The 24,134-nt window shown below is 36.6% G+C and overlaps 1 long non-coding RNA gene across 1 annotated transcript; it reads left to right on the top strand.

Annotated features, from left to right (window-relative positions):
* The first annotated feature begins 809 nt into the window (after positions 1-809).
* LOC139707130 (uncharacterized) lies at positions 810-23,732 on the top strand. The gene is made up of 3 exons (XR_011708676.1): positions 810-906; positions 1,140-1,240; positions 23,579-23,732. It is a non-coding gene; the product is annotated as an uncharacterized lncRNA (long non-coding RNA).
* Positions 23,733-24,134: the final 402 nt, after the last annotated feature.

Raw genomic sequence — 24,134 nt, forward strand, 5'->3', positions numbered from 1 at the left:
GTGCTAGTCAATCTCCATGTGTTTGTATAACTTCTGCAGTTTTCTTTGTGATTTCTAATTTGACTTCATTGTCAAATCAGAAAAGATGCAAGAAATTATTTGAGTTTTAAAAAATTTGTTAAGGCTTGCTTTGTGGCCTAATATATGTTTTAGAGAAAGTTATGTTTACTGATGGAAAGAATCTATTCTGAAGTTATTGGATAGAATATTCTGTACATATTTATTAAGTTAATTTAATCTATGATGTAATTTAACTCTAATGTTTCTTCACAGTTTTTTTGTTTGTTTGTTTTTGGTCAGGATGATCAAATGGTGAAGTAGGGTATTGAAGTCCACTATTTTTGTATTGGGGCATATTGCTTTCTTAATAAGCCGAGTAGTTTTTGTTTTATAAGATTGGATGTACAAGTTTTTGTGTATAAATATTTATTTTATTTTCTTGACATATTGTGTTCTTGATCAATATTTAGTGATCTTCTTTGTATATTCCATCTTATTTCATCTTAAAATCTGTTTTTTCAGATGTCAGTATAAGTACTCTTGCTTACTTTTGGATTCCATTTGCTTGGAATATTTTTTTCCATGCTTTCACTTCTTTTCCTTTTCCTTTTTCCTCTCTCTCTTTTTTTTGTACTGGGGATTGAACCTGGGCACTTAACTGCTCTACCATAGGGATATTACCTATTTTATTTATTTTTTTGTAGTGCTGGGGATTGAACCTAGGGCCTCGTGCATGTGAGGCAATCATTCTACTAACTGAACTATATACCCAGTTCTCCCCATTTTATTTTTTATTTTGAGACAGGGTCTTATTGAGTTGCTAAGAATAGCCTCAAACTTGTGATTCTTCTGCCTTCGCCTTCCACATTCTTGGGATAATAGGCATGAGCCACTGTACTTCTTGAGGTAAGTTTCTTGTATTCAGAATATTGTTTGGTCTTGTTTTTTAATCCATTCATATATTCTTTGTCTTTTAATTGGACAAATCAAGATAATTTTCATTTAGTATTATTATGGAAAGCTATGTATGTAATTTCTTTTTCTCTCTTTTTTTGGGAGGTGGGTATGGGAGTAAGAACCCAGGGCACTCCACTACTGAGCTATATCTCCAGTCCTTTTTATTTTTTATTTTGAGACAGGGTCTTTATAAGTTGCTGAGACTGGCCTCAAATTTGCAATCTTCCTACCTCAGCCTTCTGAGTTGCTGGAATTATAAGTGTTCACCACAATCAGATGAAAGGTATGTACTTCTTCCTGCCAGATTTTCTCTTGGTTGTTTTGAATATTCTGTGTTTTTTCATTTCTCCCCTATTTCTTGTGTATGTTTGATGTTTTACTATACTGGTTATGTTTGATTTTTTTCCTATTTGTCCTTTCCGTGTGTACTTTTCTTGTGTGATCTTTTTGCTCTCATGATGTGTTTATCTTTCTACCTTTTCTGGATACAGGCTTTCCTTAAACATCTTCTATAATACTGGTCTAGTGTTCATAAAGTCACTTCATTTATGATTATCTTAGAAGATTTTCATTTCTTTTTCAATTCTGAAGGATAGCCTTACTGGGTATAGTTACCTTGGTTGGTCATTATTTTCTTTCAGGACTTGAAATATATAATTTCTTGCCCTTTTGGCCTTTATATTTTCTGCTCAGTAATATGCTGTTAGTTTGATGGCTTTGCCTTTAAATGTGGTGTGATTCTTCTCTTTTCTCTTTTTATGTTCTTTTGAAAATTTAACTGTAATATGTTGTGAAGAGGTTATTTTCTGGTCATGTCTATTTAGGGTTCTAAATGCTTCCTGTACTTGAATGTCTATGTCTTTCCCAGGATTTGGGAAATTTTATGCTGCTATTTCACTGAAGGGTTTTCTATGCCCTCAGTGTGTAGCTCTTCCCCCTTTAGTGTGCTGATTATGTATACATTTTATGTTTGAATGCTGTCCTACAGATCTTGTATGTTCTCTTCATTCTTTTTTCTTTATTGCTGTCTGAATGTAATATTTCAACAGACTTATCTTCAAGCTCTCATATTGTATCTTCTGCTTTACCTGTTGTTAAAGCTTTCAGTGTTTTAAAATCTCTTATTGAACTTTTCATTTCCAAGATTTCTACTTGATTCTGTTTAAAAATCTCTCTTGCTTTATTGAAGTACTACTCATTCATATCCTGAATTGCCTTCCTTAATTCATTCAACTGTTTAAAAATCATTCCTTTGAATTATTAGTCTGGTATTTCATCCACTTCAGTATTTTTGGAACTTCTTACTATGGAGTTATAAACAGAAAATATACCTCATCTAAGTGGCCAAGGAGGTGGCACTTGTTTTTTCACATTTCTTGTGTTGAGATTTGCACGTCTTTGGGGATGGATATCTTTTCCACTTTATGTGATGGCCTTCTTGGTATGTGACTTTCTTCTGTCAATGTATTGGCAGTGTGTAGGTGATGCTGAGTTTATTTGCAGCTGGATTACATAGTACAGTCTCTTTGTAGCTTCTTTGGTTGTGATTCATGAGTTTGTATGCAGAGTGTACCGCATCAGTGTTGGAGAAGCCCATTGTTTTTGCAAGTCCTGTTTGAGTGGGGACATTCTGGTACTTTAGGCAGATGTGGTGTAGGTAGCAAAGTGTGGAGGATACATCTTTTAAAATTACTCCTACTGTGGGAATGGAAACCCCTATCAGGAGTTGGGGTTTTCCATGGATTCTGTTCATAGTAGCTCTTTTACTTGAAAGCAATTCTGATGCTGGTTGCTCTCATTGTGCTGAGGGGCCTGAAGCTTTTGTCCACTGATTGCAGACTGGTACAAATCTAGATACCTCGTGGGGAGGGGTAGGGAGTAGAATCACAATTCTCATTATGGAGGACTCACTTTCAATTTTATGAGCCCTACACAATCTGACCAGGTGCACCTGTGAGCAATGTAGAGGACCTGTATAGATGCAATGTATTTTCTGACTGTGTATTTTCTCTATGCAGCTACTGCCCAGGAGGAGGACTTCAGCCTCTGCCTAGCTGTGCCTTCTGGGTATGGATTAATACCTGGGAGCTTGTGTACCTTCTTTCATATAAGTGGAAATATCTGCCAGAGTTTTAGCAGGACTGGTTTGTGGTAGGAGCTGGGCTTATCTCAGAGACAAAGCACCTGCCTAATGTGCATGAGGCCTTGGGCTCAATCCCCAGTACTGGAAAAAAGTAAAAATTAAAAAAGAGCACAAAACGGGGAAAAAGCCCTAATAAAAGTAGAAATAAAGTGGGGGGGAAATGAGAAGAAGGTAAAGTTGAAATTAAAAATAAAATAAGAGAATAAACAGAGACAAAAACAAAACAAGTCAAAATTCCTCTTAGTTTCTTGGAAATGCGGGTGAGGGTGGAACTTCTTGGGCTATGCCAATCTGATTTCTCTGTGTCTTCTAAAGTTGGGGGTTTGTCAGGTATGGAGGTATAGTGAGTTGTGGCTGAAGCTTGTTGAAATTCCTCTCAGTTCTTATCAAATGAGTTGAGGTGGAATGCTGGCCACATCTGAGGTATAATCCAGTATATTTTCTTCAGAGGTTATTTTCTAGGGGCAGTGTGGCAAATGTTAAAGCTCCTAGTTATAGCATTGTTAAAGAGTTTCCTGAAAAATGTAGTGAATTTCCTCTCTAAAGCTAGTTTGTTATGCAGACACCAGGTCATGTATTTATTTAAGCTGTTTGGTAACAGGGTGAAGCCTTCTGCACCAGGCTGTGGCTCTTTCTCTTTCACCTTTATCCTCCCTGAAGGGAAAGTCCTTTTTTCCCAGCCATTTGTTGGGTACCAGGTGCTGGGGTATTTCACTTCTCTTGCTTTGTTATTCTGCTTAATCTCTGGATTTCACTAGTTTTCACTTTCTCTGGTAATGGTTTCCAGTGCTTAGCCACAACCGCTCACCTCCTCATACAGTTACTTGTTGCTTTTGACCTATCCTGTGCAGGTGTAGAATAGTGCTGGGTGCCTCTATTCTGCCATTTTGCTTCCCCTTCTTCTTCTTCTTTTTTTATAGTATCTTTTGAAGAACAGAAGATTTTAGTTTTAATGAAGTCCAAATCTACTATTTTTTCTTTTATGGTTATTACTTTTACTATTTTATTTAAGAAATTTTTACCTGTATATATTTCAAATATATTCTGTATTGTCTTCTTTAGGGTTTTAGATTTTTTTAATCCTACCAGTCATCTAAAATTAATTTTTTTCTTTGTGGTGCTAGTGGTCAAACCAGAGCTTCACATGTACTAGGCAAGTGCTCTACCACTGAGCTGTGTCCTCAGTCTCCAGATTAATTTTTGTATTTGGTATGAAGTAGAAGTCAGGGTTATCTTTCTTATTTATATATACAGTTGTTTCAATACCATTCATAGAAAAGACAGTACATTTCCTATTGAATTATGTTGGTGCCTTTGTTGAAAATCAGTTGAATGTGTTTTATGTGTCTATTTCTGGATTTTTCTATTGTTACCATAATTGCAGTTTTGATCTTCTCTTTGACTTAAATTTATTTGGTAATATACTGACTTCTTTCAAAACAACTCTGACTTGCAACTTAGAAAACCATTGTTTTAGGGTCATATCAGTACTGAGATTTAATAGTTATTCACCCAAATAGAAATGTCTGTTGTTTAAAGCAGTAGTTTTAAACTTAGCAGTATACCTAGGGAGATTTGATTTTTATTTTTTTTCATATTTTTAATTGGTGCATTATAATTGTGCATAATGGTGGGATTCATTGTTACATATTCATGCATGTGATATAACAATATGATTTGTTCAATATCATTGCTCAATATTTTCCCCTTTTCCCTCTCTTCTTCCACCTCCCTGGTCCCTTTTCTGTACTCTAGTGGTCTCCCTATGCTTGTCTCTTTCCTTTTTTCCTGTATAGCTTCCACATGTGAGAGAAAAAAATAGTACTCTTGACTTTCTGATTATTGCTTATTTTGCTTAATGTAATGTTCTCAAGATCTATCTTGCAAATGACATTTTTTTTATGGCTGAGTAAAAAACTTCATTGTGAATATATATCATATTTTTTTTAATCCATGGATGGACACTGAGGCTGGTTCCATAGTTTGGCTGTTGTGAATTGTGCTGCTATAAAATACACGGATATGCATGTGCCACTACAGTATGCTGACTTTAATTCTTTAGGTTAAATACCTAGGAGTGGTATAGCTGGGTCATAGGTGGCTCTGTGTCTAGTCTTTTGAGGAACCTCAATACTTATTTCCATAGTGGTTGTACTAATTTATAATCCTACCAATATTGTAAAAGTATACCTTTATTTCTAGATCCTCTCTAGCATTTGTTATTATTTGTATTCTTGATGCCATTCTAACTAGAGTGATATGAATCTCAGTATAATTTTGATTTGTATTTCCCTAACTGCTAAAGATGGTGAACATTTTTTCATGTTTGTTGACCATTTGTATTTCTTCTTTTGAGAAATGTCTAGTTCATTTGCCTATTTATTAATTGGTTCTTTTTTTTTGGTGTTGAGTTTTATGGGTTCTTTACTCTTGATATTAATCCTCTGTCAGAAGAGTAGCTAACAAAGATTTTCTCCCATTCTGTAGGTTTTTTCTTCATATTCTTAATTGTTTCTTTACTATGCAGAAGCTTTTTAATTTGAAGCCATCCCATTTATTAATTCTTGGTATTATTTTTAGAATTCTAGGAGTCCTATTGAGAAGGTTGTTGCCTATATCTGTATGTTGGAGTGTTGAACAATTGCATAGTTTCTGGTAGAATTTTTTGGTCTTTGATTCATTTTGAGTTGATTTTTGTGCAGGATGAGAGGTAAGTATCTACTCCGGTTCGTCTATACATGGATAACCAGTTTACCCAGCACCATTTGTTAAAAAGGCTGTCTTTTCTGCAGTATATATTTTTGGCACCTTTGTTAGAGATCAGACGACTATATCTGTGCGGGTTTTTCTCTGTGGCTTCTGTTCTCTTCCATTGTCTGTTTCTGTTTTTTATGCCAGTACCATGGAGTTTTTGTTATTCTGTGGTATAGTTTGAAATCAGGTATTATGATACTTCCAGCATTGATTTTTTGGTATAGAACTACTGTGACTTTTCTGCATCTTTTTTTCTTCCAAATGAATTTTAGGACTTTATTCTAATTCTGTGAAGAATATCATTGGTTATTTTGGTGAGGATTACATTGAATCTATAGATTACTGGGGTAATACAGCTATTTTAACAATATTAATTATGCCTATTCATGAACATGGGAGGTCTTTTCATTTTCTTGTGTCTTCTTCAGTTCCATTTTTAGTGTTCTATAGTTTCCATTCTAGAGGTCTTTGATCTCCTTGGCTAGGTTTATTCCTAGATAGTTCTTATTTTCTTTTTTTAGGCAATTGTGAATGGGATTGTTTTCCCGATTTCTTTCTCAGGATATTATCAGTGTGTATGAAAGCTATTGATTTTCATATATTGATTTTGTAACCTATTTTGCTGAATTTGTTTAGTAGCTCTAGTAGTCTTTAGGTGGAGCTTCTTTCCTCCTCAGGTGTTTGATTCTGTTTTATAATTTTAAATGATAGAGTCATCAATGATAATTCTCATCTGCTTTTCTTTTAGGTCTAATTCTATTATGTCTTTCTATTCTTGTTTATGTTAGATGATTTTCTCGTTGTGTAATCCTCAGTTGTTATCTTCTGATGAAGCACTACATATGGGTATTCTATGTTGTTTGATTTTAGTATGTCTATTGAGAAAGAATTTATTTCTTTTGTTTTGCGTGAGGGGATATCTCCTGCTTCCTTGCTTAATTGTTTACTTATTTAGTTATTAGGTTGGTTTTTCCCAAATTAGGCAGTAAAAATTAGAATTTCAGATATTTACCAAGGCTCACTAATGAGAGAGAGAGAGAGAGAGAGAGAGAGAGAATGAATATTTTAAAATATTTCTTTTTTAGTTTTCGGCAGATACAACATCTTTGTTTGTATGTGGTGCTGAGGATCAAACCTGGGCCGCACGCATGCTAGGCGAGCGCGCTACCACTTGAGCCACATCCCCAGCCCAAGGCTCACTAATTCTTAAGGGAAGATTCCTCCCATCTTTTTTTTCAGAGTCTTGACAAAATTGATAAGCATTTTTGTCATCTTTATTTATTAGTGAATATGTATATTTTTTCCAGCCTATACTTTCTTTGATTGTAGCCTTTTGAAAGTTCAAACTTCTATATTTCAGGCTTCATATCTTGTCTCCTATTTTCAGTTTAAACAATAAATCCATAAAGCTAGAAGGTAATGAATGAAGGGTGTTGCCATCTGGCTGGGCTGATAAGATGAGCTGGGTTCAAAGGAGCTGACTGAAACAATAAAGTAAGAAAACGGCGAAGAAACCACGCAACACACAAACGTGAGTTTCGAGGGTGGGACTGCTCTGCGACCCCAAGGGTCAGCTCCACGCTGGGCAGTGCTGGAAAAAGCAACAGAAGAGCACCCCTGAAACTCGTCTGTTTTTTTAGGGAAGACATTTGATAGAATATTTCACCCAAGTAAGGCAAGGAGTAGTGTTATAAGAAACAGGGGGTAGCCCAATCCCATTGGATGATGCCCAAGCCCAGATCTGAGGCACTTCCTTGATGAGTGAAGGTAGCACAGCATGCGATGCTAGTTCAATACCCTCCAAGGCTGAGGGAGTGTGCTTAGCTTGTGTGCAGGGAAGCCTCTGACATATTCCCCTTTTTAATTTATAAATGCAATTGAGGGGTTATAACTTCCAGTCATTGGATCCTTGGTCCAATGATGTCATGATCTACTATTATGATATAAAAAGAATTAGTAGAAAATATATCATTTCAATAATATACCATGTAGAATGTTTCAACATGTTTTTAGGATTAAAGCCATTTAATTCTTGAAGTATTTGATCAACTAGAAAGGTTAGGATTCAAAAGATCGATTTTACATTCTTGAATATCCTGGATATGTTGACATAACTCCAAAAGATCCAGGTTATTATTATTACTCTGCCAAATACCCATTAGAAGATTTTTAATCTTTTCTCAGTCTCATTGGGAAGATTATATTTGGCCACAGTAATACAGACATATTTATAATTATCATGGCCATTCAAGCCTTTTCTTAAACTTGAGAGCATAAAGCTCATTTGTAATATTATTACAGTGGTTTCTAGAACATTTATCTTAGTTTCAAACCTTTCATCAATATTTATCTGATAATGGAGGGCTTTGGAAGAATTTTGAGCCAAATTATTAAGAAAATTTATATGTTGTAAGTTTTAAGACATAGCCGCAGAGGCTGTAATCTAGAAACAATGAATAAAAGTAGAGTAGCCACTCCAAGGATCAAGACCAAGTGCTGGCTTTGTTCTGGTTAGCTGGGCACACACCTGTTGCAAAGCCTAAACACCAACTATAGCATACCATGGTTCTGAATTGTTAGCTGGCAATAAGACAAAAGAAGGTTGATGTAGGATCAAAGTCCCTTCATCTATTGTAACTAATGATGTAGTTAGTTAAATTGTATCTTTTACAGGCTACAGGATATTTATCATCCTTTCTCTTAATTCTCACATTTCCAATAATTAGAGAATAAGGAGATTGAACATAGGCCTGCAGGCCATAGCAGGAATATTGCTTACAATTCCTGCTTACAAAATCAGGCATAGGTCTGTCAGTAATGCAAAAATTCTGGGGCAGCAATTAAGTGCCAATCATCCTTCTGGATGCCACCTCGCTGAGGGTTATGGTATTACCAATAAATCTCCAGGGGTCATGACATCCTTGCATAATTGTCTTTGTCAGTTCTAGGAGACCAGTCTAAAATATAACCACTATTTCTAGACACTTTATGTTGCACAAGTCATTTGCACAATCCATCCATTTAGGAAAGGTGCCAAATTTTATTGTAGAATGATTAGGGCAATAATATATTGGCAGATACTCTGTGTACATAACTGGCCTGTATGGGAAAATTTCATCTTAATAATCTTTCTATTTTGACAACTGTTCAGATATATAAGTATAGTTTTAATTTCTAAGGACCAGCAAGATTAGCTAGTTTAGATTCCACATATGCTGTCTTTCCCTTGAAAGATACCCTTAGACAGCCAGCCTGTTTATAATGAGATCAACATATAGGTAGCTGACCACTATAACCAGAACATGGATGGATTTTCCAGCCCACATTGTAAGATACATTAAAAGGTGGACTTGGGGAATGGATCTACAGAGGTCTCTTTATGGGTTTTTCTTACCTAGCAGCTTGTGAAGCTTGCATGGCTGTAAACTCTGCCGTTGGAGATTTACCTTCCTGTGTCAGGTTTTTTTCAGCCATTTCCGTGCTGAATCATGTTCAGCAGCAGTAAGACTTTTAGTATCACAATTTAAGAAAAAGTTTTGAAATATTCTATAAGATTTAGTGTGTGCATGTAGGGTCCTGTTTTTCCCCTTTTTTATTTATTAAAATTGAATAAAAGGCTGGCATAAGTCATAGTATCATTAGTCTTAAGTTATAGACAATAGTTTAGTACATTTTTTTGTTCTGTTATGTTATACATGATGGCAGAATGCAATTCATTTCGTATTATACACATAGTGCACAGTTTTTCAAGACACTGATTGTACATAAAGTATTTTCACCCCATTTGTGTCTTTTTTTTTTTTTAATTTTTTAATATTTATTTTTTAGTTTTTGGCGGACACAACATCTTTGTTTGTATGTGGTGCTGAGGATCGAACCCGGGCCTCACGCATGCCAGGCGAGCACGCTACCGCTTGAGCCACATCTCCAGCCCCCCATTTGTGTCTTATACATGTACTTAGGGTAAGGATATCCAACTCATTCCACCATCATTCCTACCCCTCTGCTCTCCCCTTTTCCTTCCCTCTCCTTTGCCCTATCTAAAGTTCCTCCATTTATCTCATGCCCCCACCCCCACCCCCAATCGCCATTATGTGTCTGTATCCTCATATCAAAGAAAACATTCAGCCTTTGGTTTTTTGGGATTGCTTGCTTCACTTGGCATTATATTCTCCAACTTTATTATCCATTTACATGCAAACGCCATGATTTTATTCTATTTTAATGCTGAGTAATGTTCCATTATGTATATTTACCAAAGTTTCCCTATCCTTATTCATCTACTGAAGGGCATCTAGGTTGGTTCCACAGTTTAGCTATTGTGAATTGTGCTGCTATAAACATTGATGTGGCTGTGTTACTATAGTATGCTGATTTTAAGTCCTTTGGGTATAAACCAAGGAGTGGGATAGCTGGGTCAAATTGTGGTTCCATTCCCAGTTTTCCAAGGAATCTCCATACTGCTTTCCAGATTGGCTATACCAATTAGCAGTCCCACCAGCAATGTATGAGTGTGCCTTTTTCCCCACATCCTCACCAACATTTATTGTTGTTTGTATTCTTAATAATTACCAGTCTGACAGAAGTGAGATGAAATCTTAGTTTTGACTTGCATTTCTCTAATTGCTAGAGATGTTGAACATTTTTTTATGTTTGTTGATTGATTGTATGTCCTCTTCCAAGAAGTGTCTGTTCAGTTCCTTGGCCCATTTATTTATTGGGTTATTTATTTATTTATTTTTGTGTGTGTGTGTTAAGGTTTTTGAGTGCTAGTACTCTATCTGATGTGCTTGTGGTAAAGATTTGCTCCTATTCTGTAGACTCTCTATTCACCTCACTGATTGTTTCATTTATTGAGAAGAAGCTTTTTAGTTTGAATTCATCCCATTTGTTGATTCTTGGTTTTAATTCTTGTGCTACAGGAATTTTATTAAGAAAATTGGGGCCTAAACTGACATGCTGGAGATTTGGGCCTACTTTTTCTTCTAATAGACGCAGTGTCTCTGGTTTAATTCCTAGGTCCTTGATTCACTCTGAGTTGAGTTTGTGCTTGGAGAGAGATAGAGGTTTCATTTCATTTTTTTTACATGTGGATTTCCAATTTTTTCAGCACCATTTGTTGAAGAAGCTATCTTTTCTCCAATGTACATTTTTAGTGCCTTTGTCTAATATAAGATAACTGAAGTTATATGGGTTAGACTCTGTGTCCTCTGTATTATTGGTTTACAGGTCTATTTTAGTGCCAATACCATGCTGATTTAGTTACTATTGCTCTGTAGTATAGTTTTAAGTCTGGAATAGTAATGCCACCAGCTTCGTTCTTCTTGCTAAGGATTGTTTTGGCTATTCTGGGTCTCTTATATTTCCAGATGAATTTTATTATTTGCTTTTTCTATTTCTATAAGGAATGGCATTGGGATTTTGATTGGGATTGCATTGACTCTGTATAGTGCTTTTGGTAGTATTGTCATTTTTATAACACTAATTCTGCATATCCAAGAACAAGGTAGATCTTTCCATCTTCTAAGGTCTTCTTTAATTTCTTTCTTTAGTGTGTTGTAGTTTTCATTGTAGAGGCTTTCATCTCTTTGTTAAGTTGATTCCCAAGTATTTTTTTTTTTTTTTGAGGCTATTGTAAATGGGATGGTTTTCCTCATTTCCCTTTCTGAGGATTTGGCACTGATATACAGAAATGCCTTTGATTTATGGGTGTTGATTTTATATCCAGCTACTTTGCTGAATTCATTTATTAGTTCAAGGAGATTTCTGGTGGAATGTTTTGGGTCTTCTAGGTGCAGAATCATATCGTCTGCAAATAGTAATAATTTGAGTTCTTCTTTTCCTATCTGTATCCCTTTAAATTCTTTTGTTTGTCTGATTGCTCTGGCTAGAGTTTCAAGAACTATGTTAAATAGAAGTGGTGACAGAGGGCATCCCTGTCTTATTTCAAATTTTAGAGGGAATGCTTTCAATTTTTCTCCATTTAGAATGATGTTGGCCTGGAGCTTAGTATAGATAGCCTTTACAATGTTGAGGTATGTTCCTGTTATCACTAATTTTTTAAGCATTTTGAACATGAAGGGGTGCTGTATTTTATCAAATACTTTCTCAGCATCTATTGAGATGATCATATGATTTTTATCTTTGAGTCTATTGATGTGATGAATTATATTTATTGATTTCCGTATGTTGAACCAACCTTGTATTCCTGGGATGAACCCTACTTGATCGTGATGCACTCTCTTTTTGATATGTTTTTGTGTTCCATTTGCCAGAATGTAATTGAGAATTTTTGTATCTATATTCATTAGAGATATTGGTATGAAGTTTTCTTTCTTTGATGTGTCCTTGTCTGTTTTTGGAATGAGGGTAATACTGACCTCATACAATGTGTTTGGAAGTGTTCCCTCTTTTTCTATTTCATGAAATAATTTGAGAAGTATTGGTGTTAGTTCTTCTTAAAGGTTTTGTAGAACTTAGTTGTGTATTCATCTGGTCCTGGGCTTTTCTTTGTTGGTAGACTTCTGATGGCATCCTCTATTTCCTTTTTTTATCTTTATTTTTTTATTGGTTATTCAAAACATTACAAAACTCTTGACATATCATATTTCATACATTCGATTCAAGTGGGTTATGAACTCCCATTTTTACCCCAAATACAGATTGCAGAATCACATCGATTACACATCCACATTTTTATAATGCCATATTATTAACTGTTGTATTCTGCTACTTTTCCTATCCTCTACTATCCCCCCTCCCCTCCCCTCCCATCTTCTCTCTCTACCCCATCTATTGTAATTTAATTCTTTCCCTTGTTTTTTTTCCTTCCCCCTCACAACCTCTTATATGTAATTTTGTATAACAATGAGGGTCTCCTTTCATTTCCATGCAATTTCCTTTTTCTCTCCCTTTCCCTCCCACCTCATGTCTCTGTTTAATGTTAATCTTTTCCTCATGCTCTTCCTCCCTGCTCAGTTCTTAGTTGCTCTAATTATATCAAAGAAGACATTTGGCATTTGTTTTTTAGGGATTGGCTAGCTTCACGTAGCATAATCTGCTCTAATGCCATCCATTTCCCTGCAAATTCCATGATTTTGTCATTTTTTAGTGCTGCGTAATACTCCATTGTGTATAAATGCCACATATTTTTTATCCATTCATCTATTGAAGGGCATCTGGGTTGGTTCCACAGTCTAGCTATTGTGAATTGTGCTGCTATGAACATCGATGTGGCAGTATCCCTGTAGTATGCTCTTTTAAGGTCTTCAGGGAATAGTCCGAGAAGGGCAATAGCTGGGTCAAATGGTGGTTCCATTCCCAGCTTTCCCAGGAATCTCCATACTGCTTTCCAAATTGGCCGCACCAATTTGCAGTCCCACCAGCAATGTACAAGAGTACCCTTTTCCCCACATCCTCTCCAGCACTTGTTGTTGTTTGATTTCATAATGGCTGCTAATCTTACTGGAGTGAGGTGGTATCTTAGGGTGGTTTTGATTTGCATTTCTCTGACTGCTAGAGATGGTGAGCATTTTTTCATGTATTTGTTGATTGATTGCATGTCATCCTCTGAGAAGTGTCTGTTCAGGTCTTTGGCCCATTTGTTGATTGGGTTATTTGTTATCTTATTTAATTTTTTCAGTTCTTTGTATACTCTGGATATTAGGGCTCTATCTGAAGTGTGAGGAGTAAAAATTTGTTCCCAGGATGTAGGCTCCCTATTTACCTCTCTTATTGTTTCTCTTGCTGAGAAAAAACTTTTTAGTTTGAGTAAGTCCCATTTGTTGATTCTAGTTATTAACTCTTGTGCTATGGGCGTCCTATTAAGGAATTTGGAGCCTGACCCCACAATATGTAGATCGGAGCCAACTTTTTCTTCTATCAGTCGCAGAGTCTCTGATTTGATATCAAGCTCTTTGATCCATTTTGAGTTAACTTTTGTGCATGGCTAGAGAAAGGGATTCAGTTTCATTTTGTTGCATATGGATTTCCAGTTTTCCCAGCACCATTTGTTGAAGATGCTATCCTTCCTCCATTGCATGCTTTTAGCCCCTTTATCAAATATAAGAAAGTTGTAATTTTGTGGGTTGGTCTCTGTGTCCTCTTTTCTGTACCATTGGTCCACCCGCCTGTTTTGGTACAGGTACCACACTGTTTTTGTTACTATTGCTCTGTAGTGTAGTTTGAAGTCTGGTATCGCTATACCGCCTGTTTCACTCTTCCTGCTTAGAATTGCTTTTGCTATTCTGGGTCTTTTGTTTTTCCATATGAATTTCATGATTGCTTTATTTATTTCTACAAGAAATGCCATTGGGATTTTGATTGGCATTGCATTAAACCTATAGAGAACTTTGGGTAATATCGCCATTTTGATGATGTTAGTTCTTCCTATCCATGAACTGGGTATATTTTTCCATCTTCTAAGGTCTTCTTCTATTTCTCTCTTTAGGGTTCTGTAGTTTTCATTGTATAAATCTTTCACCTCTTTTGTTAGGTTGATTCCCAAGTATTTTATTTTTTTTGAAGATATTGTGAATGGGGTGGTTGTCCTCATTTCCACTTCAGAAGATTTGTCGCTGATATACAGGAATGCCTTTGATTTATGTGTGTTGATTTTATATCCTGTCACTTTGCTGAATTCATTTATTAGCTCTAGTAGTTTATTTGTAGACCCTTTTGGGTCTGTTAGATATAGTATCATATCACCCGCAAATAGTGATAATTTATGTTCTTCTTTTCCTATTTTTATGCCTTTAATTTCTTTTGTCTGTCTAATTGCTCTGGCTAGTATTTCAAGAACTAAATTGAATAGAAGTGGTGAGAGAGGGCATCCCTGTCTTGTTCCAGATTTTAGAGGGAATGCCTTCAGTTTTTCTCCATTTAGAATGATGCTAGCCTGAGGCTTAGCATATATAGCTTTTACAATGTTGAGGTAAGTTCCTGTTATCCTTAGTTTTTCTAGGGTTTTGAACATAAAGGGATACTGTACTTTGTCTAATGCTTTTTCTGCATCTATTGAGATGATCATGAGGTTCTTATCTTTAAGTCTATTGATGTGGTGAATAACATTTATTGATTTCTGTATATTGAACCAGCCTTGCATCCCAGGGATGAATCCTACTTGATCATGGTGCACAAGTTTTTTGATATGCTTTTGTATTCGATTCGCCAGGATTTTATTGAGGATTTTTGCATGTAAGTTCATTAGAGATATTGGTCTGTAGTTTTCTTTCTTTGAAGTGTCTTTGTCTGGTTTCGGGATCAGGGTGATGTTGGCCTCATAGAATGAATTTGGAAGAGCTCTTTCTTTATCTATTCCTTGAAATAACTTGAAAAGTATTGGTATTAATTCTTCTTTGAAGGTTTTGTAAAACTCAGCTGTATATCCATCCGGTCCCCGGCTTTTCTTGGTTGGTAGTCTTTTGATGGCTTCTTCTATTTCCTTCTTTGTTATTGGTCTGTTTAAATTGTGTGTATCTTCCTGACTGAATCTGGGCAAATCATATGACTTAAGAAATTTATCGATATCTTCACTATCTTCTATTTTATTGGAATATAGGGTTTCAAAATAATTCCTAATTATCTTCTGTATTTCTGTAGTGTCCGTTGTGATATTGCCTTTTTCATCCCGTATGTTAGTAATTTGATTTCTCTCTCTTCTTCTCTTCGTTAGCATGGCTAAGGGTCTGTCAATCTTATTTATTTTTTCAAAGAACCAACTTTTAGTTTTATCAATTTTTTCAATGGTTTTTTTCTGTTTCGATTTCATTGATTTCCATTCTAATTTTAATTATTTCTTGCCTTCTACTACCTTTGCTGTTGTTTTGCTCTCCCTCTTCTAGGGTTTTGAGATGAAGTGTAAGTTCATTTATTTGTTGTTTTTTTTTTCTATTTTTGAGGAATGAACTCCACGCAATGAATTTCCCTCTTAAAACTGCTTTCATTGTGTCCCATAGATTCCGATATGTTTTGTCTGTATTTTCATTTATCTCTAAGAATTTTTTGATTTCCTCCTTTATGTCTTCTGTAACCCATTGAACATTTAGTAACATATTGTTCATTTTCCAGGTGATGCAGGATTTTTCCTTCCTTCTTTTATCATTGATTTCCAGTTTCATTCCGTTATGATCAGATAAGATGCATGGTATTATCTCCACACCTTTATATTTACTAAGAGTTGCCCTATGGCATAATATATGGTCTATCTTTGAGAAGGATCCATGTGCTGCTGAGAAGAACGTGTATACACTTGATGATGGTTGATATATTCTATATATGTCGGTTAAGTCTAGGTTATTGATTGTGTTTTTGAGTTCTATAGTTTCTTTATTCAGCTTTTGTCTGGAGGATCTGTCCAATGGAGAGAGTGGTGTATTGAAGTCACCCATAATTATTGTGTTGTGGTCTATTTGACTCTTGAACTTGAGGAGAGTTTGTTTTATGAACGTTGCAGCACCATTGTTTGGTGCATACATATTGATAATTGTTATGTCTTGTTGGTGTATGGTTCCTTTTAACAGTATATAGTGTCCTTCTTTATCCCTTTGATTAACTTAGGTTTGAAGTTGATTTTATTCGATATGAGTATGGCCACTCCTGCTTGCTTCCGAGGACCATGTGAGTGGTATGATTTTTCCCAACCTTTCACCTTCAGTCTGTGTATGTCTTTTCCTATCATATGAGTCTCCTGAAGGCAGCATATTGTTGGATTTGTTTATTTTATCCAGGTTACTATCCTATGTCTCTTGATTGGTGAATTTAAGCCATTAACATTTAAGGTTACTATTGATATATGGTTTGTACTTTTAGTCATGCTTATTTATTTATGTATTTTAATTTGGCTAGTTTTTCCTTTTTGGTTATTTTTTTTCCTTCCCTTTACTGAGTTACTTCCCACTGTTAGTTTTGGGTGCTGTTTTTTATTCCTCTTTTTGTAGTGTTCTGCTCAAAATGCCTTGCAGTGCTGGTTTTCTGGTTGCAAATTCTTTTAACTTTTGTTTATTATGAAATATTTTAAGTTCATTGTCAAATCTGAAGCTTAATTTTGCTGGATACAGTATTCTTGTTTGGAATCCATTATTTTTCAGCGTTTGAAATACGTTGTTCCAGGATCTTCTCGCTTTCAACGTCTGTGATGAAAAATCAGCCATTAACCTAATTGGTTTACTCCTGAATGTAATCTGCCTCCTTTCTCTCGTAGCTTTTAATATTCTCTCCTTGTTCTGTATGTTGGATATCTTCATAATTATGTGTCTTGAGTTTGGTCTATTACGGTTTTGTAAGTTTGGGGTCCTGTAGGCTTCCAGGATTTGGCAATCCATTCCATCTTTCATATCTGGGAAGTTTTCTAACATTATTTCATTCAATAGATTGTTCATTCCTTTGGTTTGAACCTCTACACCTTCTTCTATCCCAATGACTCTTAAGTTTGGTTTTTTTATGACATCCCATATCTCTTGGATGGATTGCTCATGATTTCTTAGTATCCTTTCTGTGTTGACTATATTCTTTTCAAGATGATAAACTTTGTCTTCATTATCTGATGTTCTGACTTCTATTTGATCTAGTCTATTTGTAATATTCTCCTTTGAGTTTTTAATTTGGTTTATGGTTTCCTGCATTTCTAGGACTACTGTTTGATTTTTTTAAAAAAATCTCTATCTCCTGGTAGAGCTCATTCTTTGCCATTTGAATTTGCTTATGTAATTCGTTTTCAAAGTATACTTTCATTGTTTGGACTTGCTGTCTAAAGTCTTCTCTAAGATTCCATTCCATCTGAGTTAGGTATGCCTTGAGTTCTTTCTCTGTCCATTTTTCTGATGCCTCTTGGTTCTCCTGTGAATTTAAGTTGTCCTGCATTGTTTGTATTCCTTTTTTTTATTGTTTTTTCATGGTGCTCACGTTACTTTCCAACTCTGTTTGACTGCTGTGTTTCTATTTTCTTCTTTAAATTTGTTTTGGTTTTTACAGTTCCAATATCTCTCCTTTGTGGTGGGAGACAATGTTTAGAGATGTTGGATTTAATTGTGATTTAAGGTAAATTCATTAGTTTCATTAAAGGCCTACAGATTTTGATGGTATATATGGAATTGAGGTTTGAATTTAGGATTTTATGTTGAGGTCGGGTGATTTGATGGTATGGAGGTTAGTATATGTTAGCTTCTTTGGGGGGTTGCTCAAATGCAGGTGGATATTAACAAGATAATAGACAGGAGTACTTGGGGGTAGTTAAGGGCTTAGGCGGACTATAGACCAATTTGTGGTATTCATCTATTTGCATTTAGTAAGTTGTACGTAATCTGGGTGGTCATGCTTAAGGGGAAAGATGGGTAAAAGGTAATGAAGCAAACCAAGAAAGAGAGAGGGAGAGAGGAAAGAAAGAGAAAAGAATAGAAAAGAAAAAAATGATAAAAAAATAAAATGCAGTAAAATAAAAATTAAAATTAAAAAAAGAAAAAAAATTAAAATTAAAAAATTTAAAAAATTAAAAAAATAAAAAAAAAGGGGAAAGAGAAAAAAAAAGGGGGCACTGTTAGGCTTCTATTTTCTTCGCTTCCAGTAGGTGGTGCTGTGCCTTGTGGGCCAAGAGGAAACAATCCGTGTGAGGCTGCTCCCCAACCCCCCCCCCCACCCCCCGCCGTGTCTCTCAAAACCTGTTAGCTTCGGTTTATTCCTGGTCTCAAGTCACCTCGCTTCTCCTGCCAGCCAGGCCTTTCCCAGTGTAATACCTCTCGGCAGTTCAAGCTACAGTCTGGGCCTGCAGTTTCCTGGACGTGGAGCGCGGCTATTGGGAACCGGCACCTTATTGTTTTGATTCCCTCTGCTAGCCCCTCCTCCGAGAGGTGGCAAGACAGGTTTCGTTTTCACCGCTGGTGGGAGGGGGGAGTTGGAGGTCAGGTGCCTTTACCTTTCCCCACGCCTCTATTTAAGCTCACTCTGTTAATCACGCCCCCGGGGAGAGATTTTATGTGATTTCCCCTCTGTATGGGAGATGGTCTAAATGACACACACCTGTTCTATCGCTGAATGAGCTGCAATCTGTCGAAAAATGGCGATGGTGACGTCAGCTCTCCAAGATGGTGGCCGCTGGCTTCCTCGGTGGGCTGTCCGGTGGGGAGGACAGAACTGGACCACTTCCTTCCCCCGTCTCAAACCGAGAACCCAGCCCGGAGCACAGTGAGGGCACAGCCGGCAGGAGCCCACAGAATCTGCAGCACCGTTCCTCTGTGTTGCTAGCACGCCATTTCCCGCACGCCGCAGTTCTCTAGCGTGCCGCAGTCTCTAGCAGCGGGGCGGGCCACCAAACAAACAGCTTGAATCTCCGGGAGCATGGTTCACTCGCGGTTGAGCCCCAGTAACCGATCCTTGGACGATGGAAATCCTTCCTCTAGGTTTCGGTGCACCCCAATTTTGCTGGACATTACTAACAAGATAGCTTTTGGCCATTCTAACTCGTTATTCACCTGCGCAGTGACGCGGTACACGGGGGTGATGCACTCTATTCGCCACCATCTTCCTCTCTCCCCGTTTTGTTTTTTTTAATCTTGCTTCCCCGAATGCTAAAGTGTAACACTAGAGAAGCATGCATGACATCAGAAAAGACTTCTCCCTGGAGGAAGAAGGGGACCCAAGAGGTGGAATCCGTGGAAGGGGGAGGTCTTCCCTCTTTTATAGCTAAGGTCTTCTTTCAGCTTTCCCACATTCCTGTCCTTTTTTTTCCTGCGGACTCTCAAATTTTTGTTTCCGCTGTATAGAAGCATTTCTTTCTCTCCTTCTAGAATTCTTCCTTTTGGTTACACTCTGGAATAATTCTTATACTTGGAATCTAAACAAATTATTATACCTTGATAAGAAATATCTCAATGGAAATGTAGCCAAAGCCTTTGGACACTCTATATAAGAGTTTATTTGCTCATAATCTTATAAAAACCTGGACAATAATTAGAATTATTGATGGTTGTGTCCTAACCTTAATATTTCTTGAAATAAGTATATAATAAGAAAATAAGTAAATTACATTTATTTTGACTATCTCTAACTATAAAAGAGCTTCAGCTAAATGTATGTATAAATATATAAGTTACGTGTTTTCTATGGAGGGAAAATGATTAAAAGTAAATAGACATATATGTTAATTATCCGGTGAATTAATGATTATAGATTACTTGAGTAACTGGAAAAATATGTATCAAGAATAAAGATACAACTTATTATTATATCATTATTTAAAATAAATCTTACTAAACCACTTGGTTCTTAAAAGTATTTGGATTTATTTTATTTTACTTTCAACAATAGGAGTGCACTCTTATATCTATGTGACATCACGTAATGTAGTTAGAACATTCATTTTTTTGTATTTTCACAGAAATCAAAGGAATGAGGATTTTTGGTCATCACAAGCATTGTGAGAAAAACATCCCAGGTTGCCGGCTTTTTGTTCTCTTGACGAACAAATTCATCCCCACAACTTCCAAAAATAAAAGTAAAATATAAACAAGCATATGCAAGACATCTCTCATACATGTAACATTATCTTTGCAATATTTTCTTAGTAATATGTCCATAGAAAAAAGAAAGAGGATTCTTGAAGGAAACTGTCAAGGGATAAAAAAAAAATCAGATTTAAATAAATTTTATTTGAAAATAAGTTAGGCTCAGGGGTACCCTGCAGGAGTTTGTTGACTCTCATTCTGTCTTAAAAGAAATGTTTTTTGTTAAAAAATTTTGACAGGTGGACTTTCTTAAGGAAACGGGAAAATGCAGTTTCCCTAACCCACTGTGAGCCGGAGTGAATCAGGGAGTGCAGGTTAGTGAGTGGGAGGCGGTCTGGAAGCTCTGCCTGAGTGACAGTGAGAAAGAGTAAGTGGAAGCCCACAAAAGTGTGGGAGGCGGGACTTATCCCACATGTTGTTCCAGCTGCATGGCTGGAAGATTCTTCCATGTTCTCTATGACCCAAAGTTTTGCCTGAAATCGTGGGATTTTTATCCTGTGCATCTCCAGATCCTGAGTGTTTTGCATGTCTATCAGCAGTCCTGGCTGAACCCTGTGGTGCTGAGCATCAGGCCTCCATGGCTCTGTGTTGCTCCTTCTGGGGTCCCACAGTGGTTGCTACTGTTACCATGTAGCTAATGCTGCTCAGCAGCTGGGATCATCAAAGGCCCCCTCAGCACTTTGCTTATTCCTGGGCTGCCCTGGTATGCTGTACCTGGCTCCCAGGTGAGAGTCTTTTGCCCTGGGCTTGTCTGTCTGCATTTATCCACTTTAAAGCCCTCAGTGACCTGATCTCATAGGTGGGCATTCTGCCTTTGCCCGGGTTGCAGGTGTCATATATGGCTCCCATGGTTTCTTGGTTAGGCATGTGCAATTTTACCAGTCTTATTAACTGCAAAAATTCCCAGAGCCTTTCTAGTTGGTGTGGCTCAGGACTATCCAGGACCAACCAAGGCTCTTTAGGTGCTGCTGTATTGTTGGGCCTGGGCGGGATTCTACAGCAGCCGGCTGCAGTTGAGCTCATGTTTCTGCAAGCAGCAGTCAGTGTTAGCATTCCTGGCCCACTTGCCTGCACTCCCCCTTTGCATTGTGAGTGCTCCCATGGGGTCTCACAAATCTTCCAACTGTTTTTAGGGTGGCCTTCCCTTCCCAAAAGTGGGCTCCAGTGTCAGACAGCTGCATTATTAGTCTTTAGGGTAGCCTGCATTTGGTCAGACTAGGTTATCTAAGGGGCAAAAATATTGTCAGCAGCAGGTTAAAGTCCTGCATCTGTCTTAGAGTAGCACCTGGGTTACAGCTTATATGATCTTAGTATGCAATAAGGATTAAACGAGTTTAGCAGATTTTATTGTTCCAATTTAAATTGTTCGAATATTTCAGAAACAGTAGAAAAATAGTATTTGCTTCTCTAGAAATAGAGAATTCCCGGTATTAACAGCCCACTACAAAAAAAACTTTCCTCTCTCCTCTTACTCTATAAACATCGATCCCCAGTACATAAATCTAAAAATTTCTTACCCTAATATTTTAAAATGCAAAAAATCCACAATAAGTGTGCTTTTTTTATGAGAGAGGACTGAGCTTAACAATATACATTTCACCAATTACCTTAAAAATATCCCAGTGAGGCCTCCAATTGTCACCAGCTGGCCTGGCTGGGGAGATGAGCTGGGTTCAAAGGAGCTGGCTACAACAATAAACTCAGAAAATGGCAAAGAAACCATGCAACACATGAACATGTGTTCGACGGTGGGACTGCTCTGTGACCCCAAGGGTCAGCTCCACGTTGGGTAGCACTGTAAAAAAGCAAGAGCAAAAGTGCACCTGGAACCCCTCCATTTATTAGGGAAAAGACATTTGATACCCAAATAAGGCAAGGGGTAGTTTTACAAGAAATGGGGTAGCCCAATCCCATTGAGTGATGCCCAAGCCCAGTGCTCAGGCACTTCCTTGCTGGGCAAAGGTAAGGCCCACTTGCTTTGCACAGCATGTGATTCTAGTTCAGTGCCCTCATTACTCAAGGCTGAGGGGGTATGCTTAGCTTGTGTGCAGGGTGGCCCCCGACAGAAGGGGCACAGTGGTGGGATATGAAGTCAGAGACATAGTGAGAGAGACAAGAGCATGTAGAGCCTTGGGGGCCATAATAAGTTTTATTTCTCTTACTTTGAATAGCCATGGGAATGTTTTGAATAAAGCTGGAATAATGTGGTCTGACTTATATTTTGAATGGATAAATCTGGTTAAAGCTAGAATATGGACAGGGAGATGAGTCTATGCTATTCCAATATTATGGTTGAGAAGCATGATGGTGAACTTGGTATTTTCAGTTGAAGTGGTTAGAAGTAACATTCTGGATATATTAGGAAGGTAAAGAAAACAGAATTTGATGATGGAGTGATATTGTATATGTGAGAGAATTAAAGGGTTTTTTTTTTTTTTGGCTATACAAATGAAGACATTGATTAGAAAACCACATCTCTCAGTCTAGGAGAGTTCAGAAGTATCCACATATACCCATAATTTTGAGAATTGTCAGTATGCAGTGGCTAAAATGTATAGTTTATAAAATTACCTGTGTACTTAAAAAGTTATTTGTTATACATCTTCTAGAATTTCTTGTTATTTTGTAGCAAATATGTGTCCAGATTATATTGACCACCATATTAGGAGTAAAAAATATATTCTTTAAAAAATCATGGTAAAATACACACAGAGTAAAATTTAACATCTGAACCACTTTTAAACATACAATTTATATTCACATTACTGTGCAACAGATTTCCAGAACGTTTTCATCTTGAAAAACTAGAACTTTGTGCTCATTAAACAGCAAACCCCTTTTCTCCTCTTTTCCTATCCCCTGGCAGTCATGATTCCACTTTCTGTTTTGTGAGTTTGACTACTCTAGATACCTCATCCAAGTGAAACCATACAGCATTTTCTTCTTTTTGACTAGGAATGTCATCAGGTTTCATTCATGTTATACTAGTGTGCCAGAATTTCCTTCTCTTTTAAGGCTGAATTGTGTTCCATTTTATATACCACATTTTTTTAAATCCATTATTCTATCAATGGACATTTGAGTTGCTTCTACCTTTGTGAACAATTCTTTTGTGAATGTGGGCTAACATATCTCTTTTGAGACCCTACTTTTCATTTTCTTTGGGTATACACTTACTTACAAGTGACATTGCAAGATTATATGGTAGTTGTATTTTTTTTTTTTTTAGGTACCACCAAACTGATTTCCATAATGGCTACATTTAATATTCCTACCACCAGTGCACAAAATCCTGGGAAACTGGTAAGAAATGTACTGCCAATGACTGAGATGAGGAAGATTGTGGAAGGAGTGATTTGTGCAGGAAAATACAAAATTTTGTTTTGTATATTTACATAGTAAGCTTGAGTTAGCTATTAAATTGTACAAATGAAGACTCTGATTAGAAAGCCACATCTCTAAGTCAACAAAATTTGGCTTTGTATATTTTTATATTAAGCTTGAGTTAGCTTATAAAATAAGCTATGTCAACACTTGTTATTTTCTATTTTTATTTGCCTGATAGTAGACTTCATAATGAGTGTGAGGTGATATCTCCTTGTGGTTTTGACATCAAAACCACATTTTTCTAGTAATTAGTGATGTTGAACATCTTTTTGCATACTTTTATGTATCTTTGAAAAGTTGTGTGTGTAGTCCTTTGCCCTGGTTTTTAATTGAGTTTATGTATTTATTTTTGCTGTTGAGGTGTAGGAATTTCATATATATTTTGGATTTTAATTCTA

The sequence above is a fragment of the Marmota flaviventris genome, chromosome 9, assembly GCF_047511675.1.
Source record: "Marmota flaviventris isolate mMarFla1 chromosome 9, mMarFla1.hap1, whole genome shotgun sequence".
Lineage (NCBI taxonomy): Eukaryota > Metazoa > Chordata > Mammalia > Rodentia > Sciuridae > Marmota > Marmota flaviventris.